At 43.8% G+C, this 25,652-nt stretch overlaps 1 protein-coding gene across 21 annotated transcripts in view; it reads right to left on the bottom strand.

The window, feature by feature from the left end:
• TSNARE1 (t-SNARE domain containing 1) overlaps positions 1–25,652 on the bottom strand; it is a 488,733-nt gene that overhangs the window by 416,271 nt on the left and 46,810 nt on the right. The gene's annotated exons all lie outside the window — the stretch shown is intronic.

Below are 25,652 nucleotides of genomic sequence, written 5' to 3'. Positions count from 1 at the left end.
GCTTTTTGGGTCAGTGGTGTTATGAAAAAGGTGTGGCTGGAAGCTGAAATAAATTATTTCCCATGGGTCAATGTTGAACCGTCTTCAGCTGGTTAAGGATAATGGCCTGGATGCAAAGCATGAGTCTTATCTGGTGCTCTTTCAGACGAAAAGCAGTTTGCACAGCCCAGATCAGCTGTAGTGGATTGCTCTGTGGGAGATGGGCGAGGAAAAAAAACCAAACCCAAAACCTAAGGAAATATTCCACAGTCAACGGACCCAGAGAGGGAAGAAAAAGATAGATCAAACCTTTGACACAGCAGGATTTGAGAAGTTTTGATGTGGTTATTTCACTTTTAAAAGACCATCCTGCAGCCAGAGGAAGCGCATTGCATCCCTTAAACCCAGGAGTAATCTTAGCGTTTTGTCAGGCTGGGCTAATGAAGAAACCTTCCACCAACACGGGGCTGGCGGGACAAGGAGGCAATGCTCCAGCGCAGCAACCTGGGAGTCCTCCTTGTGGGAGGGGAGATGGACAGCACAGTGTACACAACCCACCGCACTCACACAGCAAACATCTCCCCAAACACCGGTTGGGGATGCAGACGTGAAGCATCAATGGTCAAACCACAAAATAAGCAAACCTTCTGGTGTGCCCCTTTTACAAAAGTCTCACGGAAAAGCCCATTTATAACAAGAGCCACTTTTATTCACATTCATCACAAGGAACCGGAGAGTCCCTGGCATCGGCATGCACCAGAAAGATATTGACTTGCAATAGGTGTCCTGCATTTGTGATAACCTTCCCACCATGACATCAGTTCCACCACTTAATCTTACAAACTGAAAAGTTGTCTTTTTCTTTTTTCTTTTTTTTTTTTTTTTTAATCCTTAAGTTGAATCCCACTTGGATTTTATCTCTCGGGTAACAAGGATGCTGATGTGATAGAAACGTCCAAGATCAGAATAGAAAATTCCTTATTCCCTAAAGAGTGGATAAACCCTGCTTTGACTTTTAAGCTGAAAAATAAGTGGTTTTGTTGTTTGGCTGGGGCTCTGCATGTGTGTGTGTGTCCTGGTGGGGCTGGGATAACCACAAAGGCATCCCACATGGAAACAGCATTAGCACATTCCCTTCATATAATTTTTTCTCCTTCTAACAAGGAACTATTTCACAGAATAACCCTTCACTCACCACACAACACAAAATATGTAAATACATTAGCCTATGACTACAAGAGCGGAAGATGAATAATATCAAGTAGTTTAAATCTTGGCTTTCTTGCTTTGTTTGGTTGGTTGCAAACTTTGATGGAGTCAAGCACCTTATTTCAGGTGTCTGCTCTGGGATGAAATGAATCATTTTCCAGACCAGAGAGGGACTAAAAGCCAGATGCACTTTAATCCTGCCTGCTGTGGGTAACAGCTGGCTATTTCCCAGCAAACTGTTTTACTTATTTCCAAGATTTTTGTACTTATCTACTTTTAGATATAAAAGAAGCAAAAAAGAGACTAGGGCAAAGGGATGGTGGGGTAGGAGGTGAAGGGTTCCAGAGCTGCATCTCCAAGGTGCACCAGTGGCAAGAAAGCCTATCCATTACCAGTTCGATTTCCTCAGCAGAAATCACCTCTTTTTCAAGTAGCAAATAAAATCTTCCCCATAACCACATGAACACATGCAGACCCACAATCACATTTTGAGTAAAAATGAAGTTCCAGCATGCAAACACACAGCTACAGGGATCTGCAGGCGTGAACTCACATCTGCAGGTTCCCACAGCAGCAATACTGCCCAGCAAACATGGTGCTTGGGATACAAGGAAGAGTTCTCAAAAAAAAGCCCAAAACCAAACCAAAACAATAAGAAAACAAAACACCTATTCAAGTGAACACAGTAACTGGCCTCCACCTTGGTGTGCCCAGCAAATCAGTGCTTACCTCTCGCTGCTCCAACACTTCTCAACCCCCAGCTTGTTTGGGACCAGCCATCTCAATCCACATTACCACGGGCTTCTAGCAGCCATGCAATCACCAGATCGTCTCTCTATATTCTCTAGATAAGTATTCCTCCCCCATTCATCTCTTCCAAGAATAACCCACTCCCAGTATCAAGTTTGCAATTGCAGACAGGCTAATCGTAATTGATCACTACCAGCATCATCCTTGCCCAAATCCCCTAGCATGTTTGTCTAGGTTTGCTTCTTAAGACAGCAACTAACAAGACAAACCAAGAGACAGCCTCTCTAAAGGTAAGCAAGGAAGATTTTACATGCCACACAGATGTCTGACACTGTGCAAAGTGCTGTGCAATTAGGAGGAAAATACCAGGGTCAAGGAAAAGCTGGGGTTTATGTTGCATGGGTAGCGAGAGAAAAATGTGGATTATTTGCAGGATGAGAACATTTAGGGGGGCTGAGAGCAGTATCTGCTTGCAGTAAACCTTCACTACCTGCCCTCCAGCTTATCTGCATGCTGTCACATGAAGGTAGCTGTGGTGCCAAAAAGCCACGTGTTTAACAGGAGGAACAAGCCCTTTGCAACAGGAATTAAAAAGCAAAAGATATTATAACAAAAGCATTATATACTCAGCCACCAAAACTACTTCCCTCCTGACAGACATCCCTGGGCTGAGTATTCATGCTCTGAAAAACCCTACAAATCTGAGGCAACTCAAATGGGAATCTCTCAACCTCCCCCTCTCCCCAAGCACAAAGAGGATGCTATTTAAATCGACTGACAATCTACAGCGCACAAAGGACAGAGGAACTGAAGTTTGGGGAGCGATGATGTAATATGGTGAAAAATAATAATCAAAGGCTGAATTTGGCTTTTTCCAACAGGCAGCTCAGCATCCATCCGCCTCCTTCGGCGGCTCCGTCCTTAGCTGTGTTCACTTAGAAGAACATCCTGTCGAAAACTAACATCGAGTTTCTACAGCCTATATATAGCAGTGACATTTTTATTCTGCTAATTGATTTAAAAAAAAAAAAAAAAGGCAAAAAAATATCAACTTTTAAATTACCTAAGAGCAATAGCTTTTTGGCATGGAATTATGTTATTTAAAACAAGCGCAGAGTCTTTAAAACAGCAAGTCTGCCATGGACGGAGCTCTCTGCAGGCACCTTCTCTTGCCTGCAAGGATGATAATTATTTTCAAAGAAATAAATCTGACTTGTAGTTTGCAACCTATCTTGAAGCCCTTTTAAACAGCATGATCTGTATTCTTTCTGGTGTAGCACTGGTGACCTTGAGACATATATTATTATATTCATTAAATGTCCTTATTAGACTTGTTGTTGAGATGTACCACTCTGGACAACAATTCATGTCCAGGATGGTAACTCCACACAAAGAAGGGACAGGACCAGGGTAGTACATATCTCAAAAGAGTCTGACGCTTCTACTTTTTATTTTCATGCATTAACTTTCCAAATAGGTTAGATGTAACTAGCAAACTTATTAATTTACACTGCTGTTATGTCCTACCCCAAAACCAACTACAACTCTGTGGCAGGGAAAAGCAAACTTCTCTAGATTTAGTTATTTACTATTCAATTTATGAACAGAACTGTAGTTGTTTACAACTTTGTAATTCCCTGAAGCTTTTTGATCTTGGGGGAAAAGGGGAGAAGACCGATTTTAATACACACAGCCAAACAAAGCACATTTTAATGCATAACAGGGACATTTTGATGCATCAGTAGATGTCACGCCTTTGCAATCCACAGTAAGTGCATGTTCTGGGAATCAACACATCATCACTGCTTCTAGAAGCAACAGAAATGGACCAAAAATGGAATAGACGTTGATATCTTTTGGCCAGAAAATAAAGCAGATTGCTTCTCAGGAACATGTTTGGAGTCCAACTTTCCAACCTAGCTGCAAGCAGTGGCATATAGTTATTCACAGGCAACAGGGGCCTATCCCAAAATTTACTGAGAGTACTAGATGCTTTCCACTTAACTTCAAATTACTTCAGCTCAGTGTTTTTCAGCCTGCGCCCTATGGACTACTTTGTCTCTTACTGAAGACACCATGACACCAAGTCTTTCTGCCCAGCAATCTAAAACGTGAAATTCTAAAGGCATCTAGAAGTCCAAAGGACCTCCATGTAGCTCCTCTAGATCACATATAAAGTCCAATCAGAGAAGACCGGTCTTATTCAATCTTGTAAATCCTCTCTGGTTGCCAGCTTTGGAGTCAGGCATTTCAGAGACAGCGTGAAACGGGTGGGCTGCTTGTGCAATCCACATCCTAAATTCATCTGGACATTTTCATCTAACAAAATCTCTGTTATCATACAGACATGGGACCCTTAGAAACACTCTTCCCGTTCCTTTCGAGGGTAACTGGGTGGTTAATAGCATACAGTAGGTGGAAAAAGGGTGGAAACGGAGTAGAGCCAGAGAAGTAGATGCTCTTGTGGATGGCTCTTGTAGACACCATCTACATTAAACAGTCTACAAAAACATCATAAAAGTAGCTTAAAATGAGATACAATGACCCCAATTAACTCTACCATGTCTGAACTGCTACAAATTTCACAGAAGTCTTTCTATCTGCCTATTCAAGGACCACTCAAAACTGCTCCTCAAAACACCATGTATTTTGCCTAACCAGGTGCTAAACACACCAAAATGTCGTTTTCCAGTTCTTCTTCCAAGAGATGGGTGCAGAGTGCACCACAGACCTCATCTTTCAATAAACCCAAGCCTCGTTACACACATCCATTAGCATTATAAAACACCCAGTACTCTGTAAGGGATCAGAGTATCTGCACAGCTTCAAAAGAAATTCCAGAATGCTGATCCTTCTGGGATGATAATACCATAAGCAGGTTATTTTCCAATATTTTACTTGTGATCTCCAAGGAAAGGCAACCACTGCTTTACTTCTGCTGAAAAGAAAGGAGGGAAAATGGGCAGGGGAGTGTACGGAGATGGGGGGGGGCCAGCTGAATTTAGCAGCAGACCACTCATAAAAGATAAGGGCACTTCAAGATGGGAACACGATGGAAGCAGACAGCTTCTGGGTAAACCATTCAAATGATTTTTGCAACACTTTGGTAAAGGCAATGAATTAGACAAGAGCATGAGTTATAACAGGGACTGATACAGGTCCTCCTGCAGGACGGCTCCTTCACCTCCAACTGATGAATCGGCCTCTCCTGGGCAACTACAGAACTTAAAAAATAATTATAAAATGCAAAGAAAAACAAACACAAGGAAAGGTCAAGTTTATTTGCAAATTGTGCCCCAGACCTTTAATAATCACAAAAAGCAAAATTAACCTTTTTACATAGTAAGGATTGTCTCTGGAAGAACCCCATGCGATAATCTGCACGGAGCTCAATTTATTAGCTTAAAATATGGTGATGAGCTGATCCAGACAGGATTCACGTCTATAACAAACACAAGGAAAGGTCAAGTTATTTGCTGCATTTGAGATAATTTTTCACATTCTACTCCCCACTCTACGCAGTGCTGAGCATTCCTGGAGACAAAGGTGAAGGGATTTTGTAGAGAACAACACCACAAAAAAAGCCCAACATGCAAGTTGGGTACCAGCTGATACGACAGCGGGCCTCTCCTCAAACATCTCAGAAGTGGTTTGCAATTGCACAGGGGAAAGGAGGGGGAGGTTCATAACTGCAAAATGAAGCTAAGAAATCAGCAACTTGTCCCCAGCTAGAGCCACTTGCAAACAACAAAATATTGGTTACAGAGAAACCTAAAGACTCAGCCTCTATATTATAAACGAGAATAACACTGACCTACTTTCCAGCACACTTGCAAAGCTGCTGGAGATGCTACGATGAAAGGCACTACAGAAACCTAAAGCAATACTGCTTCAGATATACAGGAATAAGGTTATCACTGAAATGCAGCAATGCACTTTCTACAGTGAAGGTAACAGATAAGAGATCAAATAATACAGAGAGCTAGACAATTTTTTTTGGAAGATATGGTTTTAAAAAGCATTCAGGACATACTTTTGCAAATGGTGCCCCAGTTCTTCAATAATCACAAAAAGCAAAATTAACTTTTTTACATGGTAAGGATTGTCTCTGGAAGAACCTCATGTGATAACATGGACAGAGGTCAATTTATTACCTTGAAATATGGTGATGAGTTGATCCAGTCAGGATTCATATCTATATGGGAATAAGGGATTAATCAGGTCTTGCGTGATTCAAAGGAAGCCCCTGCGGTAAAGTGGAGTAATGTATAAAGAAGAGAAAATTCTCTGGCATAGAGAAAAAGAGGTCTCAGACACCGTACAATATATTTAGCTTTGCTAGGGAAAAGCAACGCTAGGCTGTTGAGTTCTTTAGAAATGACATGCTTCTTGCTTACATTTGTACAACCACTCAAATGAAGCTCAAGACTCCAAAAAGATGTATATTAAAACTATTTTTTTTTCAGTGCTGAATTTGCCCTTACCATTTACAGAAACAAGCTTCAAATCTGCTGCTGCATCATTTATTCCCCACATTCCCATCATCTATGAAAAGACATTCTTTCCTCGAAATGGAAAAAGAAAGTCAATCTTTGCAGGAAGGGGGCTTTGGTAAGCAGAACCTGAGTATGCCTGCACAGATTGCACAAAACCAGAGTTAAAGGTAGCATCTCCATCAGGAAAACCTTGAAAGTGTGAAAAACAACTGTCAGCTCTTGCTTCCAAGAGCTATATTGCACCAATCAGCATTTCGTCCACCCATTTTAGCCCTGAGCCAGTACTCATAAGACCACCTGCACAACCCCTTAAATCCTTGCAGAAGTCCTGTTCACACACAAAAATGAAAAAATGGGTACCCAGAGATACCCTCAGGGGCTCAGCTTACCTCAAAATGAACTGTCCTTCAGAATAAAGAAAAATCACATTTAAAAATACTTAAGCGATCAGCAAACCTTTAGCAACAGGTTATCAGAGCACCTACTGACACTCATCTAGGCTGTTCTATTAGGAAAGAGGATAAATATTGGCCAACTCACCTGCAAACCAACCCATTTGCCTGGAAGAGGTGAGGATGTGCTACCCCTGCCAGCTCTGCTACAGAACACTGAGCAAAGTCTGTCTCAGCTGCCTACCCGGGAAATGGGTTAAGACCACACAGAAGCACGAGGGAATAATATGGTAAATAATAGAATCATAGAATGGTTTGGGGTGGAAGGGACCTTTAAAGGCCATCTCGTCCAACCCCCCTGCAATGAGCAGGGACATCTTCAACTAGACCAGGTTGCTCAGAGCCCCGTCCAACCTGACCTGGAGTGTCTCCAGGGATGGGGCATCGACCACCTCTGTGGGCAACCTGTGCAGTGTTTCACCACCCTCATCATAACAAATATCTTCCTTTTATCTAGTCTGAATCTCCCCTCTTTTAGGTTAAAACTATTACCTCCCATCCTATCGCAACAGGCCCTATTAATAAGTCTGTCCCCATCTTTCTTTTAAGCCCACTTTAAGGATTGGAAGGCTCCATAAGGTCTCCCTGGAGAGAGGGCAATTAAATCCTTTAAACAAGCAAGGGAATATCAGTAATTAACCATTTAGAAGCCATCGATAAATGGGAACGCACCCTGCAGCCTACTAGCACGTAGAGGCTTAAGCTGTTTTATAGGAAACATATCTCAAAGACATTGTGAATCCAACAGACTCGTTGGCAATAGCCAATTCTCCTCTCAGCAGGACCCATCATCCTGTGAGCACCTGCATCTGGAGAAGATGACGCCCAGCATGAGCTAATCCATCCCAGCCAGGTCACCCAGACATCAATGTCCCCAGGGGGTATTTTGCCATCCTCTGGACTTTGCAATAACTCAAGCTGCAGTGCTTCCAGTGCCTCTCCTCAGAGGCTGTTTCACACCTTCCGAGATCTCACTCTGAAGGCATTTTTCCTCCCAGTTTAATCTTTGTAAAAATTTGACAGCTACAAAAATGTAATAAACCAACCAGTTGGATTATATATATATTACAGCTTGAAAAAGATGAAAGGCTATATTGTTAAGAGATATAATTCCAGTGGCTTCCACAATGTAGCCCTTGCATACACAGAGGAAGAAAGGGAATTAAGGCAGCTTACATTTTGTCTTAGAAGTCCCCTAAAATAACCCAGCTTCTGATCCTCGGCTCACATCAGGAGAATGACACTGAAAAGGCTAATAAAGACCTGCCAAATATCTCATCAGGACAAAACACCTGTGTGTTCATACCAGCTCTTGCCAATGCATCAAGGGAAGTGATATGAAGAAGGGAAAGGAGGAGTGTTTGCTTAAAAATGAAATATTCAAGAGCAGAAGGAAGCATACACAGAGCTATTATATTTGGGGTCATTTTGAATAGAAACCACTGCAATCAGATTGTGATGAGCAGTAACTGTATGGCTACAGGACCACTGCAAACACTCTTAATTTCATTTATATTGGTAGAGAAAAAGAAAAAAAAAAAAAAGAAGAAAAAAAAAAAAGGGGAAGAAAAGAAAAAAAGGAAAAAAAAAGACTACTATGTCTCAAGGAAGAAAAAAATATAAAAATTTGGCTATGAGACTTGGTTGCAGGAAGATGAATTGTAGCTCTTATAATAACAATAATAATTTATTCCACCACGGCACTGGACAGCAGATGATTAAAGATGAGCAAAGGTCTCCACGTGTTTGGATTTACATCAGGCCATTCAATCCATTTGGTTACAGCAGCAGTAATTAATCATTGCTAGAGAAGGGAGAAATCTTAAGAAAATCTTGTGGTTTCCAATTTCAGAAGTGAGTTGTAACACCTTTAGGAGAGCCGTTCATCTCCACAAGAACTAAGATATCTTCAAAAGCTGGAAACTTATAATATTTTAGCTTGTCATTTTACAGAAACTGATATCACCTTGCATGTTAAGAAAAAAAAAAAACAACCAAAAAACACCACGAGAAGCTTTTTAGATCTACAAATGCAAATGCAACCGGCACTCACCAAAAAGATCAACAAGACACATCAGAAGACAGTGCTAAATATAAATTGATTACAAAAATCTTGGAGCAAGAGGATGAATGCTACTGCATATCATCAGTTCCCGGATCACTCTACAGAAGACGTCTCTTTTGTGTTGATAACCCATTTTCTGACTGCTGTCTCATCACCCCAACAGCCACGCTTTCACCCAGCTTCCAATCCTACTTAGAGAACTGAAACTCCCAGTCTGGGAATACCTGTTCAAGAAATAAAATCTCTTCAATAGCTTAAGGGAAGAACTGAAAGAAGGATAATTTCACAGTTACCATCAGAGGAGTTCTAGAGACCAGCAATTTCCTACCAAACTTTGGGTAAATCTCTGCAGATTCACTCCATGGAGTAGGAACACCCTGACATTGCCCCCTAACATAAGGCAAACTTAGAGTCACAGAATAATTTAGGTTGGAAGTGACCTCTAGAAGTCTCTATGTCTGTCCTCCTCCTCCTCCAAGTAGCTCCAGTTACAGTTGCTCAGGCCTTATGCAGTAAAGTTTTGGGTATCTCCAAGAATGGAGATCTCACAACCTCTCCAGGTCCCTGCTCCAGTCCTCAAAAACAGTGATGGTAAGATGCAGACAAAAATAAGCTCCCCCTCTGACATCTCCTCTTCAGGCTGAATAAACCCAGTTCTCACCATCCCTTCTCGTACGTCCTGGGCTCCAACCCCTAGACACCTTGGTGGCCTCCCCTGGAGATGCTTCAACATACCAATGTCTCTATTGTACTGGGAAGCCTAAAACTGGACAGTGTCCAAATGCAGCCTCACAAGTGTCAAACAGAGGGGAAGGATCATCTCCTCTGACCTGCTGGCTATACTTTTATTAACATGGGATATGGTTGACCTTCTCTGGCACAATGACACTCTGCTGACTCATGTTCAGATTCATATTTAGGTCCTTCACCAAGTTTGGGCTTAAAATTCACTGATTTGGACTTTTATGTGAAGAATGACTTTCTAGGAAACCAACTGGGGGTTAAATCACCAGCCTCCATATCTTCTTGCTGGTGGGGCTCACTTTGGCTCCAAGTGCTCCTGTTCATCACCCTTTGCCATCAGTCAGTTCTCTAATACTTTCTCAACAAAAATACTTTCCCCAGTCTTTACAGATCAAATTACCTCAAATCATGGAGTTAATATTTAGTCTTTATTATGTGGGGGGAAATGAGAAGGTCCTGCAAAGTTTTGACTACAAAATATTTTGACTAGTTCATTCAGTTCTGGTTAGAAGCTCAATGATATCCACTCTATTTTTTTTCTTTTTTTTTTTTCTTTGCTGAATCCAGAACTCTACAAATATAAAGGCTCTCAAAAAAGTCTATTAAAATTAAAAATTATAGTATGAAAGAACTTGTATTGAATTAAAGCATGCAGGAAAAAGTGAATTACATCAGTGGAACAGTAGTTTTAAGAATTCATGTTTCGGTTCACTTCACTTACAACCATGCATCTGCTTTCATAGTCCCTCACAAAAACGATGGAGAACCTGAAAAGGTGAAGGAGCAGGATGGAAAAGAAAAGTTAACAGAATGGGAGCACAAACTAAAGGATATTTGGAAGAAGCTTTCACAAATTTATTGCTTGAAAAAGAACACAGAAGTCACCTCCCATTCTGCAATAAAATATCCTTGTTCTTCATTCTTGACTGTCACTCAACTCCTTCCCCTTGTATCCCTATCTAAAAAAACCACTACAACATGATCACAAAAGGTTAGAAAAAGGCCATATGAATTCACATCTGCACTCAGACCTTCAAATGGAAGGAGGATCTCCTCCTTCGCAAGTATTGTTATTTGATGATGTATTTGAAAACACATTAAAGAATAAAATGCAACCAAACAAAAAATAATGATCATTGAGCAAAAGCTGCTGCAAGCAGAATGGCGAAGGTAACCAGGAGATTGATTTTGTGTCATCTTTTACATAGAGAAGAATATTACGAAGAGGAAGTCTGACAGACAAAATAAATTTGCTTTTGTTTGACTCTTCCACCCCCAATCAAATACTCATGATCTATGCAGCGAAAGCCAGATAGTGAGAGAAGGAAAAAAGAAAAAAAAGAAAAAAAAAGAAAAACAAAACCACAGCACGAGCCCCAAAAATGAAATTCTGTCCTAATAAGGATCTAAATAATAAAGGTTCTTTATAAAAATAAAAATAAAGCCCTTATACTAGATAGAGAGATAGTAAGTAATGAAATAAACTCCATCCTACATCAACTAGAAAACTCCTTTTCTGCAAGCACTCAGAGGGCATCTCAGCTTAGTCCTTCTTGACACCACTTCAGAGCGAAAGCCCTTCAGGAACCAGGTCCCTTGTCTACAAACTAGTAACATTAGTACTTGACAGTACTTTAGTAGTGTAACGTTAGGTAACATTAGTATTTGACCATGACATAGTCATACAGGACCTCCAAGAGTAAAAAAAAAACAAAAATGCTGATTTTGGCTGCATCATTCAGCAATGCACCAGAAGATGTTTTAGAAGTCCAAGTGGAGACCCACTCCCACCTGAAAATGATGGGGTTTGGTACATTTAAATACCAGCTGCACCACAGATAAGGAACTAGAAGATGCTCACAGAGCTTCAAAACGTGATCTCCAGCCATCCTCTCTCTAAAACTTCCAAGTGCTAAAAAAAGCTACACCAAGAAGGTGCAAGCAAAGATGTGGGGGTGGCTAATTAATTAATCAGTGAGGACCTCCCAGTCCCACCTTGATTGACACAGGAAGAATGAGCCTGTGGGGCAGAGAAAAACTCTGTGTCATGGAAGGAAAGGGGTGCCCACTGCAAGGGTAACAGACATTTTGCCCACAAACTTGAGACCTATAGATTATGTACATAGGTACTTCAGAGTTCACCTTAAGGCCTTTATGACGTTAGATGATTTTTTTTCCCCTTTATCTTTGTGGAATCTGCATTAGATCCTGTGTTTTGGGGCTGAAAGCTTCAGTGCAGAATTTATTTCACAGCTATTACAGGGTACATTACACTAATTACAATGCACATTATAGCCTGCTATGTAGTGCACTGTGATAAATCATATAGTGCTATGGTCTATTGTAAACACTGCTATACATCTCTGGACACTATTGCATGTTTGACCACTCATAAATATGAGCACTTCTGTACTACAAGTATGATTGGCTACAGAGACTAATTTATTACCGTTTTCTTTCAGTACATTAACAGTGCAGTAAATTCTGTAGCTTCTGGGGAAAAAAAAAAAGCAACAGCGGGACTTCCTTCAGTAATGTAGCATCAGTAGTATTTTCCCTTCAGTAATATACCAGTTGTTCCTCATTTTCCAAAAAATATATTCGCCATGTCATGTCTACTGTGTAGTCAAAGAGAGGTTTCTAGCTTTCAAGCTTGTCACACCTGAGAAATTGGGGTGAAGGGAGGACAGCAGGTTCATAGTTTTAAAGACTTTGGTGGTATTACGAACTTTCCTTCCAACTATCCCAATACAGGTTCGCTCATACACAAAAGCTCCGCTTCAGAGGTAAATCTTATCATTCAATCAAATGCTTCTGAAGTTTGTACATTGTTCATCAAATACAGGGGGAGAAAAAAAAAAAAAGTCCTGACAAAATATTTCTGCAGAAGAGCAGTAGAGGTCAGATGCTCAACGGTGCATGTACACATCAAATGTGCCACCATGAACCTGACACGCTTTCCCTGGGTGGGAGAGCACTATTCACACATGCTCAAGCTCCATGTAGAGCAACTGGGTCAGTTTTATAGGCTGTGTCCTTCTCTGTGAAAGAACCAGATTTGGAGCACCACCCAAGAGTCAAAGCATCACCCAACTGGAGCGACATGTGTGGGTCCTGGGACTGGAAGAATTGAATTCCAGATTTAGATACCCAAACTTAGTGTACTATTCCAAGTTTGCTGTTGACTTGGGAGCACACAGTATCCATCAACCCATTTGCCCTTCAGCCCATCCATCCAAAAAGCAGTAAAAAAAAAATAATAATAATGTGTGGGACTGAAAAATGTTCCACTCCAGACGTTAGCCCTCACGGAAGATATTTCAAGTCAGGCCCCTGTTCCCCTTCCTATGGAAAATGTCACCAAAATAGACCATCAGTTAAATAACCAAAAATATTTCCTTCAGCCTCATCAGATACACTAATAGAAAAACCACTCTGGAGAACTGCAAAACACTGGTTGGGGTTTTGTGTCTCCTTGACACTCCACATTCACCACCGGCACAGGAATCTCTGCCATCCATGTCTGCATTGAGACTTTTATACTCTGGCAAAGTATTGCCCTACAGACCATGCAGTGATTCCCAAACTGCTTTTAACAGGTAAATGACGCCAGCACAGGTCTAACAAGATGTTGCTGAGTTTGCATGGACAATCCTGCAGGAACGACAGCTCTGCTGCTCGCCATATAACTTGAAGCCAGCAAAATGTCACCATTTACAAAAGCGTCCTGGACACGAAGGACAAACTTCAAAAAGTGAGGGCAACTTTGCCACCAGCTCTGCCTTACCCAGAGTGAATTGGACTTGAAAGAAAAACAAAGAAGAGTCCAAGCTCTCAGAAAAGCCACCAAAAAAAAGAAACAGCTTTACGGTCGAGCAAATGGAAGGTAAGGGAGAAGGAGAGAAGGTGACCAGAAAATCTTGTAGCAACATGGAGCCCCAATTCAGCTGGGAACACCCTGACAGGCAGACGTGACAGCACATATAGGAGATCAAGCAGAATGAGATAGCTGCTTAAAACTTCAAGGAATTGTGATTATGGCTTAGAGCCTACACAGTTATGGCCTGGAAATAAAGGACAATAAAGGACATCTCCATGTTCCAAACTGTTGAGGGATAACTCAGAGAGTCTACAGACTTTGCCAAGTCCAAACAAGGGGATGTTGACCAGCCCAGACTGGAGATGTGACAGGAAATCAGGTCATTCTTCCCACACACCACATATGACCACTAAAAACCCCTCAAACCCAACAGGAGCCCTCTTCCATGAACTAAGAAAGAGAAGGACCCTCTGAAGTTGTCTTGTGCGGATTCTGTAGATGTAGGAGACAACACAAACCAGCTTCCGCAGCCTGGTGGGATGGGACTTCATAGCATAACATGAGAAAACATGAACAGCATCAGGTACAGATTTGTTCTTCAGACCTAAACAGATTCATAAGATGGCTTCTATATGTGCTTTTACTGGAAGATCATTCTTTGCATTGTGACCGCAGTCAGGATTAACATTTCCACTACATTGAATGTGACAGTCAAGAGAGAAGATGAACGTCAGCAGTCTAAGCAAGCAGACCAGCCAACACGCAAAAGCCAGCTGGCTCAATAAGAACAAAAGCCAAAAAGTTTTAGCTATGTTGTCACTCCATTTCCATTTAGGTTCTTGTTTTGGGTTTGTGTGGTGCAGTTTTTGGTAGCAGGGGAGAGGCCGCAGGGGTGGCTCCTGTGAGAAGCTGCTAGAAGCTCCCCAGGCTCCAAGTCGGACCCGCCTCTGGCCCAGGCTGAGGCCATCAGTGATGGTGGTAGCGCCTCTGGGAGAACAGATTTAAGAAGGGGAACCTGCAGTGAGTGAGGGGATTGGAATGTGAGAGGAACCCCTGTGCAGATCCCGAGGTCAGTGAGGAAGGCGGGGAGGAGGGGATGCCCCCGCAGCCCGTGGTGAGACCAGAGGGCAGGCTGTCCCCCCCCCAGCCCATGGAGGGCAGCGGGGGAGCAGATGCCCACCTGCAGCCCGGGGAGAGAGGAGCCCACGCCGGAGCAGGGGGATGGATGCCCCCCAGGATGGCCAGGACTCCAGGGGAAAGCCCGCGCTGGAGCAGGCTGTGCCTGAAGGACTGCAGCCCACGGAAAGGACCCACGCCAGAGCAATTCATGAAGGACTGTCTCCCGTGGGAGGGACCCCACGGTGGAGCAGGGGACGAGTGAGGAGTCCTCCTCCCCCTGAGGAGGAAGGAGCGGCAGAGACAAGGTGTGAGGAACTGACCCCAACCCCCATTCCCCGACGCGGGGTGGGAGGAGGTGGAGAGAACCGGGAGTGGAGTTGAGGCGGGAAGGAGGGAGGGGTGGGGGGAAGGTGTTCTCAGGTTGGGTTTTACTTCCTAATATCCTTGTTTTGACTTGATTGGTAGTAAATTAAATTGATTTTGTTTCTTCCTCAAGTTGAGCCTGTCTTTTGCCCATGACCATAAGTGGGGAGTGATCCCTCCCTGTTCTTGTCTCAACCCACAAGCCTTGCTTTATATTTTCTCCTCATCACACCATGGCCGGCAGGGGAGGAGTGAGCAAGTGGCTGCATGGTGCTTTGTTGCCGGCTGGGCTGAAACCACAGCAGTTCTCCACAGTATTTCAGAGCTCAGCCATGCCTTGAATAGCTATTAAATGTGAATATTTCAAAAGGTGCCCTAACAACAGCTGTTCCCTACAGCTACGAGTACAGCTGCATGGCACAGCTATAGCAGCAAGCCCAAATACCCAAAGTCCTTCAGAAAGGTCTCAAAGAGGGCTCCAGTAGGAGAAAACACCAAAGCTGTGGGCTGCCACTTCACACAGCTCTCTGCAGCTCATTCTACTAACAGACAGAGCAATACCCAACCACGAACAAACACCTGATATCCTGAAATAGTCCTGCTGTGGGCGCTCCCACATGTAAAGGGTCAGAAAACCACCATATCCCATCTCAACAGGAAGAGCAAAATGCAGATTAAACCAATGTGAGATGATGGACATTAAGGATGGGCACCTCCACCAGCATGCCCAGGTGATGAGGTTGGACCACACAGGCAACAGCCACAGCAGTACTATAGATGCACCAAAACATGCTTGCACATAATTACAGCAGTCCCAAAACAGCAGCATTTCTCCTGCTTTTGGGCACTGAAACTTAAGATTACAGCTTCCAGCTTCTCCTTCCCAGACACCCTAGAGGCCCATGAATTACTTTGGGCAAGGAGCCAAGAAAAACAAGGCTATTGCCCAGACATCTCTACTGAGCACACAGGGAAGACCGGACAATGGTTAAGAGGCCTGCAAACTAGAAATTTGTTCAGAAAGATAAAAGTCCACAGCCTTAGACCTCCCACAGGAGTTGGGTTCTTTCCTCCTCTGTATAAATTTATGTTGTGTCCAACTGCGAGGCAGCAGTGGCCAAGTTGTGATATGTAGGCGGAAAGTTAGAGAGACAAGACGACGGTGTTGTGTGTTGTGGCAGTCTCTGAAAGGAAGCAAAGGGGTGGACAGTCCTTTCTGGCTCATGCAGGCAATGAGCAGATGCCTGAATGCTCAACTGCGGGTGGAGGCTTCAGCTGCATGTCCAGCTCAGAGCATCTCCCTCAGCACCTCCAACCACCACACTCAGCCCGTTCTTCCTCAGCTGGAGAAGGTAAAACACCTGTGTCACGGAGCCAAGTGACACCACCTTCAACACATCACGGAGGCTGAGCAAAATTAAACTTGCGGAGCATGCACTGCCGATAGCCAAAAGCAAAGGAGTTCATAAAATAGCGCTTTGCCACAGACATCCAGGCAGAACAGCTGCCCTTATCCACCACTGCCAAGAGCTGCTTCCCTCACACTGAGTGCAGGGCTGGCAAGGAGCTATAGTATTTAAAAACTGATTAAAGTTCTATGTAGTTTTTAATGTGCCTCGTCAGACTATGTGTGGTGAATGGCTAATGTAAGGGCTGCATTTCTAGGTCAGGAAAGGAGCTTCTTTGAAGGCTGAGAACCAGCAAGGCTCCCCACGGCCAACAAGCAATGGACACATGTCCATCACAAACATGGAAGAGATCAAGCAGACCAGGATATCTTTTCAACAACAGATTTTTTTCAATGCTGCAACAGTGATGCTTTCAGCTTGGCAGTAGTGAAGACACATTTAAGCACCAGGATGAACACACACCTGGTGAATTAACACACTATTAACAGCCAGTTATTTCCCATAAGCTGGGCTAATCCAACAAGAAGAGCACGACGATCCGGACCTGTGGATGCAACCACAAAGGCATAACCTGAAATAGCTCTGCCTTGATCATAACCCCAATTACAAGATATCCAAGATGCTGGCTGAGGACATGCAGGCAAATGAGACTGCCAACAAGTTTAAAAATCCACTAACAGCAAGAAGATCCACAACAGTGCAAAACTCTTGCCAACTAAAAAATAAGGGAGCAGATACTCTCTAAACCTCCTGAGACTCTTTTCCTAACTCTCTCACATGCTCACTGATGTCTTTCCATAGGGGACAACCCTCCCAGTTTTCCATTTGAGCAGTGGGATTGAAAAGCTCATACAACTATGTGTGCTTAGAGACAAAGCAGCCCTACAGCTTACACCTCTGCTCAGGAATGAAATTAAGTGCCACCACTAAAGCTGTTACGTTATCTAAAGGTCTGCTGGACATATATTTATATTTAATATACTAAAATAAAGGTGTAATTACTTTAAGTCAACAGATCTAGAGCTTTTAGACAAACACAGGGTTGTTTTTTATACCAAAGCTCAGTGTTTCCTCAGAACATCTGCAGTAAGAAACAGGACAAAAAAGCCACAGAAGAACTTAATCATAAAAGACAGAAAAGTTAAGGTTAGTTTTATCCAGGTCATGACTTTTCAAAAGTTGGGATTTTGTTTGTTTTATGCTCATTAGAGGGAGATGCTACTGCAGAAAACATGGCAAAATTATAGGTGAGTTCATAGCACGGGTCTCTGCCAGTGCACTTCTTGGCTAACGTTAGATACTTACAAACCCAATCACAGCATTGCCAAATCTGATTTAACTGGGTGTGACAGAGTCAGAAAGCTCCTTGCCATCAAGATTAGTTACAACATAATAGAAAGTCTATCAGCTTTCAGTCCTGTAAATATTAACTTTCAAAAGCAATTTCAAAACACACTCTTTTGGGGGGGGGGGGGGGAGAAAATTGTTTATCTTTTCAATATTATGAGTCAGCTCCTCTGATTACTACCCAACTTTTTTCCTCCCCTTGTTTTCTTATAATTAGATTACAAAATAAAATTATTAGAGTATATTACAAATAACCCATTAGCCTATAGATTCTCCTCCCCCCACCCCCATTCCTCTTTCACCTTATGTAATTACCTGCTAATTTAGACAGTAAACTCCCATGGTTTGCTTTTAATTATGGCTACCCTATAGCAGCAGCAGAGATTACATAGTTTATTGTAAATACACTTCTTAGAAGACAATTTGAGTTCTTTACCAGAGATGCCATGCATGAGAGTGGTTGTGAGAGAAAAGAGAAAGTATGCCAACTAGACCACTTAGCCCAGCCAAGGCCACCAGCCTTTACAGCGCAGGTCTGGGCAAAATGCAGATCAGCCAAGGAACAGCATTTCAACTGTCGTCTTCTAAAAATTCCCCACTGCCTTGACTCCCACATCCAGCACAGCCCAATGGGCATCCATCATGGAAATATGGCTCAACAGCATGTGCTGGGGGTTCAGCAGAAGTATTTGGGAACCACCATTGTGCAAGAACAGGTTTTCATGTCTTGTAGAGCTTTCCAGCGTTGAGCTTCTTTGTTTCACCTGCTTTCACTTCTCTTCACTGTAGACTCGTAGCCTCCCTGTCCTAAGAAAGCACACATCCAAAGAAGAACTAAAGGCAAGGGAGGGAAGCACAGGTGGAGAAGGACAGCATTTCAGCATAACAGTCCTCAGATTTCATTAATGAAAAGAGTAGCTCTGGCCAAAGAACCGAACTGCCAGAAAGCACTCGCAGGCTGGGAGCCAACAAACCGACCAACCGCTGCACCGATGGGATGAGGGATGCTGTCCAAGACAGCCTTGCTTTATATAGTACCTTGCACGCCAGCTATGGCAGCACCCTCCAAGCTTTTTTCTTCCTTCAGTGATTATTTAGGGAAGCAAACACAGAAGGTAAAAAAAAGGTTTTGGGATGATACCTGAAAACCAGACATCAAGCCATTAGCATATGGAAAATACCCGTTTACCATAACAGACAGTAGGGATGTCAATGCTTATAATGCATCATTTGTTGCCTTCAGCCAACTTTTCACAACAGAAGAGGTTCAAGGAGAGCAGGTCCAAGGAATCCCATGGAGCTGAAGTCCAGAGTCCTCTCTAGACTGAAGACAGCAGTCACTAGGAACAACCCCCATAAGCCCAGTAATGTTTTATTCAGGTCACTCCCCCATGTCTAACAAAGTCCAACCCCACCAACAAGATCTAGCTGACTCTAAGAAACCCTTCACTTCACTGAAACTCCATTGAGTTAACGTGTGGTTTGGAAAAGCACTTACAACATCTAGCAAAGGCCAAGAGGGATGTGAAAAGATGTGACCCAAAAGTTGCCCAAAATACCCAATGAAAGCAGCACCTCCGGACCCCATCCAGAAGGCTTCTGAGCATTTTCAAGCTCCTCACACAAGCTCTTGTATTATAACTTATACCACTTATATTATTACATGGGTGCAACACATGGCAAATGCCTTTGGGGATGCAACCTTATGTTTCCTATAATGGGCAAAGTAGGCATTTTTCAGACCCAGGAAAGCATTAACACACCTGTATCCCCTCAACTCCACAGTCTGCCCCAGCTGCTTACTGCCTTTTTTTTTTTTGGTTTATTTTTTTTTGTTATCCTTGTTGCTCTATTGCAATTGGAAGAAAAAAAAAAGTATTTAACACATGGTTTTCCTCGTCCAATTTAAGGGGCAGGGAAAGAATGGAAATAATACCCTTTCCCTAACCAGCACTGTAAGGCTATGGAGTTATTTAAAAAATACACTGATATGCCAAATTTGCTAATCCCTAGAGAAATCAACATCCCCAGCCGCAGGTTGTTGTTTGCCAAGGGAGGTCTTCCACTTGCTTTAGTTAACTGAGCTTTGGTCGATACATGATGTTATTTTTTTATCATAAAAATGCCTACAGCGTGACAATAGGCTTGTTGTAAGCGCAGAGGAAGAAACAGACTGTTTAATGCCACTGGCAAAAGCTTAATGGGAAAGCACAGACATTTTAAATTACTTTTTAATCACTTCTAGATATTTTCCCCCAAAATTGTAACTACTTACTGAACAACTGCACCTTGTTGAGAAGCAACAACGCTGGCGGGCACAGACAATATTTTGCATTTGGCAAAGATGCTTTGATCGCAATGAGGGCTTCAGAATATTATTCACACTCAACAGCACTGAAGTTGAGCCTTTTCAGCTCTCTGTTTGCAGGTTTTCTTTATTTCTTTCTGGTTTTGGTTTTTTTTTTTTTTCTGTTTCTTTTCAAAAAATGAAGGATTTATTTATTCTGCTTCCCAGCTGCTCTCTCAAAACAGACAGAGCACATTTTTTCTTCTAACTCAAAATATACTACTAACTCAAAAGTTTCTAAGACAAGATCCTTCCCAGCTGGTCAGCTTGAGCCAGAGCAGATCATCTCAGGCAATTATACTGTTGACGAGACAAGGACTGATGACATGAGCCAACCTGCAGAACAGCAAACATTGATTCAAGCCATCTTCAAATGCAGAAATGCTCTCCCTCAATGACAGGTACCATACCATTGCCTCTCCTCTTCATTAGCACGGCCCTGCTTGATTTTGTGAACTCTCCTTCCCTGTTATAGGTTGTACCTGGCTGGAAGATGAAGGTGGGAAGAGGAGTTGAGTTGGCAAGTCACCAAGAATTTCAAGGTTTCACCACCATTTCAAATTTCATAGAAAAATTGTCATTTTAGAAGAGAGTGATGTCCTTTCCCTTGGAATTAGTATAACAACAGATTTGGATAGTGCCACAGGGTTTCCTTGTCTTTCTGTTTGATGCTGGGTCAGTATTTTGGGGGTTCTGGAGGCCATTCCTGTGCAATCACTGCCTGTCTCCCTTTGCTCTGTAGCTGCCAACAAAATCCTCTTCCAAACTACACACAATTGCTCCTTGCGATCCACATCCCTCAGAGCACCTGCTCTAACACCACCCCTCACACAGTATCTCCATCCTTACATACTGCGAGAGGAGAGAAAGAAGAGGAAAGATCCCCACCATGGCTCCATAAAATAACCTTGAATTTGCAGCAAGTAGCCTGGAGAGCTGCCACACAATTCAGCTAAAAAATAAATACATTCGGCTTTTTGGATCTCTAAATGCAGAAGTAACTCACATCAGCTTCTTCTGCGCTGCTTAGGAAAAAAAAGGGACATCTGGATCTGCCTCTTTTGCAGAAACCTTGCACAACGCTCAACGCACCAGCTGTAGAAATGCTGGCTGCTGTCCCAAACCAGCACAGAAACCTGCCCATGTGTGGAGGAGGTGTTTTTAAAACACACAAAAAAATTCCAAAGCTGGCAATGGGGAGAGAAGAGAAAAGTTGTAAGGCCCAGGGATACAGATAATTCAAAATACACTGATGTGCACTGAAAAACTTTGGCTGCAGCCTCCAAGTCTGCCCTGACACAGGACAGATTCACTGGCAGCTCACTCTAGAAATTAAGGTGGTTGCACAGATGTCTTCGCTTTTAAGACAAGGAGGCACCCGCTCTTGACTGTGGAGCCTGAGTTTCCAGAAATTCCAGGTCAAAAGAGAATAAAAAAAAAAAAAAATCCCTCCACTTCTTCAAATAAATAAATACAGAAATAAATAAAGCTAAATCAACAACTCTGTCATAGCATCCCAACCTGAAGTTGGTAGCCATTTGACAGAGGGAGGTCAAGGACAGTCTCATCTTTCCCCCGTCCCACTTGAGCTGCAAAAGAGGACATTGACAGGCTGGAAAACAGGTGATGGCAGCAGCCACCAGCAGACTTACGATGCCACAGAAGGATAAGAATTGGGCACAACATTGGCTTTCCGTAGTTAATGCATTTTCAGGTGCCAGTGCTTGGTCCAAACACCTGAACAGCACAGGAAAGCTCTCATCAATCCCTTAAAAGGCAGTGGAGATTAAGCTCATTTTTAAAGTTGACAAACATCCAGGAGCTGTCCTTAGCAATAGCTACTGCAATAACTGTAATTTCACTTCCCTGTATTCCCCCACATCTCAAAAAAAAAAAGATAAATCCTTCCTTAACACCCAGGTTTTCCCCATCTCAGGAGCACTCCCAAAACACAAGAAACTTTTTCCAATGCGGTGCGTGAGACACCTCCCGCAGCCAGAAAGCAACACTCGCGTCCAAGCATGGAAAGCTTTCCCTCTAGTTGCATGTTCTGCTCTGCCAAAGCCAAACCACATTGCCAACGTGGGAGAACACCTCCCTACTTCTTCGGGGAAGACTGGGGAATTTGAGCAGATCCTGGGTTTCTTGGAGGCAGCGTTTCTCATGAAAGACAACCGAGGAAGCTCAGAGCGGTAACGCTCTTCAATCTCTTTCAACGCTAAAGGGATTAGGGTGACGGCCCAGTGAATCAGCAAGCCCAATGCACCACATCAACATGCTTTTGCCCACGGTTGTCACTTTGAGGAGAGTTTGCTACAAAAAAGACACGGCAGTTATCTCGTTCGCTTGCAGGAATGCAAGCGCTGGGATGCAGGGAAAAAGCAGCAAGACGGGAGCCGCAGGCTTTGCGGAGGCGAAGCCAGCCCTGCTCACTGAGCAGGGACCACCACATGGGTGAAATCTGGCCAGAAACCACCCCAGTGCTGAAACGCTGGCCAAGAAACTGGTTTGAAAAAAACAGAAAATATGCTAACAGCCTGGCGACGCTGCCCATTGCTCTAAGGTGGGTGGTGTACGGAATGCTAAACATCAGGACATCCAGACAAAGGCAGGCGTGGGTAGGTACCAGATTAACCCACCACCCAGGGAGAAGCTTTTTTGGGTCACCGCACCGTTCACATCACATGCTGACAGCTGGGACAGCCACACAAGGGTGTTGCATAATGGCTCCTTTTGCCTTCCATACACACTTGACAGCATCCCACGGAGCAACGCCACAGCCGGGAACCACATGTGGAATGAGGATACGGAGCAGCACACTAGGAGAGGAGCAACAGCAACCCAAGTCCACCAGCAAGTCCACGTCACTAGCTCTGAGCCCTTGTATGTGCCCTTGGACAAACAACATCCCCAATTCCTTAGCACCCCTAGAAACAAAAAGGGTATCCACATGGAAAATATTTGTGAGGCTCAACAGCAACACTTGCAAAGATCAGGACAGGGATAATGAGAAAATGCAACAAGATCTGGCAAGGACCTGGGCACAACAAGGGCATCAACACATGGATGTTACATCTCCACTTGCTTTAGCAAAGGTATCTCTTATATATAGTTGTGTGCACGCTTATGTATTTTTATGCACCGATAAAAACACAATTTTTCCAATCACCATGCCTCTACCTGAAAGCACAAATGACCAATCAGAGACAAGAAGAAAGAAAACCACTTGGTCACACAAGAAAAGTTCGAGCACTGAAGCTGATGCTTACTGCTCCCAGCCGGACACGAATCCATGCACAGTCTTAGCCCCAGTCAACCTCTTACTTGCATTGCCTGAATGGCTGAAGCATGGGTCAGGCCAGTTGAACAACATCCCCAGGGAGAACCTGCTGGTGTACTTAGCATAGAGTGGCCTCTCCGGACCTCAGCAGCCTCTGGCAAACACTTGGCCACGTGGATGAAGCAGGCTGGGGCCAAGGAGCACGCTGTGCTTGCACCCTGTACAACCCTTCCAGCAAATGTGCCTTCACCAGCGCTCGCTTGGGACAGATCAAGGAGCTAAAAACAAGTCCGCTGCCTTGACTTTAAGGGTAGCACGAGGTGAAAAACAGCAAATCCGAACAGGAGGAGATACGGCCTCTCTGCTGCAAGAGATGTCCTTGTGTAGCTTCGCTCCCAAAGGACCAATGTGTAGCTTCCCTCCCAAAGGACCAACGTGTAGTTACCAAACAGCAAGGCTTTCAAGAGTATCCCATACCCAACCTGCAGCTGGGGTCACCCTCCCCAAACAGTTCCCACCCACTTTCCTCATCATACAGCATGTACATGGGCAGAGCACCACACCCACGGTACACACACAGTGGGGAGAGGGCGATCAACAAGTGTCAAAGAGCACAAAGACACCACAGAAACAGTTACGAAGTTGGACAGGTCAACAAATCAACGGGGGCCAACACGCTGTCAACATAGCCAAGGACCATCACGACAGCCGGTGGGAGATAAATATCTTGACCCTGGCTTGGCTGACACCATCAACACATCTCTCAAAGCACGAAGGACCTTTCACATTCATCACATTTGGCATTCTTCATAATTCACACCACCAAACAACACCCTGCACCAGGCTTGTGACTCCCAGTCCAGCGAGAGCAAGATGGGTCAGAGATACAGAGATGCCACAACAGTTATTTCCCCCCTCACTGCTAAAACAATCTGCCCCACCACCGGGTAGACTACAGCTTTCTAACCCATTGGTCCAGGCCATATTCCCATGCAGCTGGTCCTTTCTGCCACACAGAAGAAAGTGCACATCAAAGCAAGAGAGGGAAAGGGAAAGCTATAAAGCTGAGAAAAGACGCCTTCAGCAAAATTTGTTTTAAGGCACGACTAACTTGTACTGAAAGCCAAATCCTCTAGTTTTCAGCCCGGATCCTTGTAGGAGGACAATTTATGTTATCTCTCTCCAGCCAAACGTGATGCTGAGGGACTATTCAGGCAGCAGTAGGAGCACTAATGCTCTTTACTCAGTACTGCTGCAAGGAGATCCAGGGGCAATAAGCACTGATATTTAGGGAAACATCACCCATATCAAAAGGGGCACCCGTCCCACTGATTCAGCACCAGTGCTGCCGCAGGTAACATGAAAATTACTCAAAGCTCTGCTCTATCCCCATACACGAGCCTTGCAGGTGATGAATCAGAGTTGCTGTCTCAAGGGACGCCATGGAGGAATCTTGTAAATCCACAGCAGCACCCTACACCTGCAAGTGGGGGTAAACCAGATGGGAGGGAAAACAAAAGAATAGTCCCAGGAAAAGCCAAGGGAGCTTGGCTTCAGCTGTCCCGACCAAGAATGGAGCTGCAGCATGTGAACATGCTGCTGGAGCAGTCAGCAAGTCCCCTGGCAGCAGACCAGTGAGCATCCAAGGGATTCATGCACATCCCACCAGCGTGGCATGGAACCAGTACTCCCCTGCTTGCCTTTCACACTGCACAGGAGACCAACAAGGCTTTGCTCACCCTGGCAAGAGTTTCCAAGATGAGGAACATGAAGTTAAACCCTAAGACCTATAGAACAATATGGTTCTTGGTCACTTCAGCGAATTTGCGGATTTGGGGACAGACTTTTTAGCAGGGCATGTAGTGATAGGACAAGGGGTAATGGTTTTAAACTAAAAGAGGGTAGATTCAGACTAAACATAAGGGAGAAGTTTTTTTACAATGAGGGTGGTGAAACACTGGAACAGGTTGCCCAGAGATCTTGTGGTCGATGCCCCATCCCTGGAAACATTCAAGGTCAGGTTGGACGGAGCTCTGAGCAACATGATCTAGTTGAAGATGTCCCTGCTCATCGCAGGGGCGCTGGACGAGATGACCTTTAAAGGTCCCTTCCAACCCAAACTGTTCTATGATTCTAATTCTGCATCGCATTTTTAAGCACCCGTGTTTCAAAACGCTGCCATTCTCCATATTTCATTTTTTTCTGTACATAGCTAGCTCTGGAGATCAAAGACAGGAAACCATCAAAAGACCAGCACAATGACAACATGGGG

This window comes from Aquila chrysaetos, chromosome 4, assembly GCF_900496995.4.
Source record: "Aquila chrysaetos chrysaetos chromosome 4, bAquChr1.4, whole genome shotgun sequence".
NCBI lineage: Eukaryota > Metazoa > Chordata > Aves > Accipitriformes > Accipitridae > Aquila > Aquila chrysaetos.
The sequence above is the reverse complement of the archived record's forward strand: the minus strand, read 5'-3'. Positions and strand labels throughout refer to the sequence as shown.